The following is a 4,568-nucleotide window of genomic DNA, read 5'->3' on the forward strand; positions in this document are numbered from 1 at the left end:
TCATTAGATACTCTAGAGATAACCTCAGACTCTCCCTGAGTGGCTAAAAGCAACCCTCCAATTAAACATCAGGTAGCCTTAGTCAAAGAGCTTCAAGTTTGGTGATTGATGCAGCATGTTCAATTTAAGCTTCCCCCTCCCACACCATGTTTTTCATCAAAATACATTACCCCTTTGAGCCCTCATTGACATTGTGTGTACCCTACCTGCTGTTCACCAAGGTGACCAGCAGTCATCACCCACAAAGGTAATGCTGACTGAGGCAAGGTCCATGTTTATCAAAGACAAAGTACAATTTTGTTTCGTTGACGTATGGAGGACCCAGTGACCTTTAGGGTACGTAAGCATGTGTGGCTGTTTATAATACGTCATGTTTAAGAAACATGAAGAAGGTGACATCACATTTCAAAGGGAACAGTACGTCAGGTCATCAGAGAGGGACTGTGTTCCGGGTCTCTGGGTTACCTTACATTATCGCAGTAAGGAGAGAGGCGGTCCATCCGGTTTGGTGACCTATCAATTTAACGAGAAAGTTGATACCCACCATAGTATCTACCCCCCGAAAAAAAAACAACAAAAAGGCTTCAAGAACTACAGTAGGCGTAGTGTTTTTTAAAACTTGTGTTCCATGTTTATACAATCATAAGTGTGAGATGGAGTAAAAGCTTTGCATAGAGTGGAGCTCAGACAGAGGTGCAACCCAAACCCATCGGCTCTCGGAGCGCCACGCGGCACCGAGGTCCACAAATGAGGGCCTTCACATCAAGAGAGGTCGGAGTGGACGCCCCTGAACAGAGGGAGTGGATAACAAAAAAAAAAAAAAGCCACAGATAAAACAGTTAAATCAAACAATGTAACAGTGGAGATCGTCCATGCATGTGAGAGGGACAGGCTTAATGCTGGATGAGGTGAAGGGCAGAGAGGGAAAAAGAGAGAGACTTGGGGAGTCTATGCCAGCCCCAAACCTTTGGTACATTCAGTGCAAATATTTACACAGGACTGGACAGACACTTCGGAACAATTACGTACAAACAAAAAGAGACATACTTATGTAAAACGTACAGCATCTTTCACTTTCTTTGAAGCTGACCACGTATTTGAGCATTGTTGATCAGCTGTGTCCTGTGACCTACAACCTCACACCCCTTGTATAGAAAGATGAATGCAGTTAATGGGTAGAGAAACGGGGGGCTTGTGTTTTTTTTAACGAGCCCCTATCCCCCCGAAAAAGCTACTCAGACCTGTGTGTTGCGATTCCTCCAGCATGCAATATAAGCTTTAAAACACACAGCAGACCAGCAGCTTTGGTTTGCTGAAAGAAAGGGGGAGGGGCATTCGAGGCCCCACTAGCCCCACCTCCCCAACCCCAGGACTCCTATAGATGGTTTACTTCACAGAGTGGCACAAACCTGCATGCAGTATAAAATCTGATGAGTTTGATTACAAAAGCTGCTTCCAGTGAAGACCGGGGGAGTGGAACCTGCACATCACCAGTATATATCCTGGTACTCACACTCACACACATACACATACACATACACGCATGTGCATCCACACGCAAACACACACACATACACATAGTCACATGCACATCCTCACACGCAAATAAACAAATGCACTTGTGCACTCATGCACACACATGCACATACTGTATATACAGAGGAACACAAACACACACACACACACACACACATACAAGCATACACACAAGCACGCACACACACACACACACACACACACACACACTGACACACATGCCTGTCAGATCAAAGACACAGGGCTTGTCGCTGTCAACAAGCCCTACTGAATAAACAGGACATTAGAACCCACAGCAAGTGGAGCAGGACACGTCCTGGAATCCTCAATTCTGCCAGTGGGAGGTGTACCCCCCTGACCAAGGCATCTATGCAGAGAGAGGGGATGGGGGGAGTGGCGGGGGGGTCAGAGGGACAGCACCTGCTCTTCAGTCCCCCAAGTGTCCTGTCTACATAGAGCAGGGGGAGGACAACCCAGGACAGCAAGTGGGTCACACCCGTTGGCCCCCTCAGAGGGTCCTATTCCAGAATCAAGAGTGGACGTGTGGGGCGACCATTTCTGCACCTGAATGCACCTAAAAGCACACCTACAGGACATCCTAAACCTTTACCAAAAAAGCCTTAAAAACAAACAAAACAAAAAATCCAACTACTCTGTTCCAGCTCTTTATATTAAATTCACTTATATAGTTGAAACTGTTTTATTTATAATAAAAAACTGTTCTGTGAATGATTTTCCAAGCTGGGAGTGTCTTACATAACTCTCTAACATGTTTTTTGCCCTATAAAAAAATTCCATTGAGGGACATCTATTACCCAAATGGGCCTACTGGCTGCCCCCCCCCCAATGCAGCAATGCAGAAACAGTAGGATAGACTCTGGAGAGAGGGGGGCGGGCAGACAGACTTAGAGTGACCCCAGTGAGAACACTGGCATCCCAAGCTTCCCCTGGTGGCAGGAATCAGTCAGTGCACCATGACAGATCATGAGTCGGGCAGGGGAGCCGCCAGTGCCCCTCCCTCCCCATTTCGCCCCATCCCCCACCATTCCCTCCGCTCTAACTGCCGAGAGATCTCTCTCAGGTCAGTTCTACCCCCGCCCTGCCCCCGCCCTCCTCCAACTGTCACTCACTCCGCTAGCATCCAGCATTCAGTGGTGATTGTTTCGTGGTGAGCACATTCATTAAGAGCCTGGCCATTGCACCAGCAAGAGAGAGAGAGAGTGTGAATGTGTGTGTGTGCACGCCTTGGTGCTGACGTGCTCATTAGTGCGTGAGTGTAACAGTGTATGTGTGTGCGTGCACAACATATTTTCAGCTCCTATTCAAACAATATTTCACTGGCTTCTGAAAGTATAACAAATGTGACTACAAATAATAGCTATATTCTTCATAACCAATACTAATAAATGCTGTTACAGTGCTCCATTCTTACAATGATGTTGTCTGGAACGGTGATCGGGGTCGGGTTCTGCCGAGGAAAGCTCAGAGCGGAGCATAATGGAGAACCAGAGCCACGGGCTCAGTGCAGACAGCCCTCATTACATAAGGTCACCTTATAACAGCTGAGCACTGCTACCAACTCTCATATTCACAACAGTACGACGAGAACAATGATAAAATCAATATGGAGTGAAGAGAGGTCTTGTTACTCCATGCCAGCTGAAAATGAATTGATTGAAAATGGCCTATGTTCCCATGGGCATGTTTAACTTTGTCAGCGGGGAGATTGTTCTCGGAGATTGTTCTGAAGGTCCTGGGAGCATTTGAGAAATCACCAGTGCTGTATCATAACAAAATATTGTTCTACTGTGTTATTGTAGACAGAAAATTAACAGCTGATAAGTGTAGAGCACTCCTACATTAGGCGGATACTGATTTGTGCGCGTCATCCGTGTGTGCGTTTGTGGACGTGTGTCTGAACATGTGTGAGTGTGTACCTGAAGAGGCCACAGAGGCGAAATGATGCCCCCTGCTGGCCGTCAGATGCAACCTTGGTTTGAACTGTTAGTCCACTGAGTGGGGGATGAGGGGAAAACTGCACCTCCCTCCCCCAAAAGGGCAGTCCAGTCAGCGTGCACCCCCAGCCTGTAATGCACTACAGCCTATCTGAAGACGGGACATCCCGTCTGTGTTCTGGGTGCGCCCCCACCATTACAAAGGCATACCCCCCCCCCCCCAAGAGAGGAAAAGATTAGGGGCTTCTCCAAACACCCCAACAAGTCTTACATAGTCCTTTGGAAATTCATATTTTAAATATTAAAACATGAGTCTGTAGTGATTCATTCATATGTTCTTTGTTTTGTTTTTTGTTGTTTTTTTGCTTGACTTCCTGTGATTGGTGGGAGAGCTTTGTCCATGCCTCCCACTCCATTTCCAGGTTGATAAGAGGCGAAGTTAAATGTTCGGACGCTGGGGTTTGAAAGAGGCCATACGAGTCCCACAATGCTAGTCTTCCAGTGTCGAACCCTCCTCCCCTGCATGTCAACGCCCTCTCCCCTCCCCTCCCCTCCCCTCCTCACAGAGGCCTGGGAAGGTGAGAGGCACCGTCACACCCCCCACCGCCTCCCCGGGAGCGGTCCACGCTGAGCAGGCACAGCAGGGGCCCGCTGGCTGATGAGTGAGTTGGTGTGTTTGAGAGGGACGGGGCTGCGGGAGGTGCCTGCCGGTGCAGCGTAAGCATGCGCCCTTGTGGTTACATGACAGTGTGCGCTCAGACTGTGCATCGGAGCATCGCCGGCATGCGCTGCAGCTGCGGTAGCTTGAGCTGTCGGTGCGCACACATGTGGTGTCAGCGTGCCTGTGTCTGTGAGCGTGTGGTGGGTGTGTCTGCGTCCATGTGGGTGGTCAGCGTGTCACTGTGTCCCTGTGTGTCGTCAGAGTGTCAGTGTTTGAGGTCATTGTGTGTCTGTGTCCATGTGTTTGGTCAGTGTGTCTGTGTCTGTATGTGTAGTCAGCGTGTCACTGTGTCCCTATGTGTAGTCAGAGTTTCAGTGTTTGAAGTGTGTGTGGTCAGTCTGTCAGTATGTGTGGTC

The sequence above is a fragment of the Megalops cyprinoides genome, chromosome 11, assembly GCF_013368585.1.
Source record: "Megalops cyprinoides isolate fMegCyp1 chromosome 11, fMegCyp1.pri, whole genome shotgun sequence".
NCBI lineage: Eukaryota > Metazoa > Chordata > Actinopteri > Elopiformes > Megalopidae > Megalops > Megalops cyprinoides.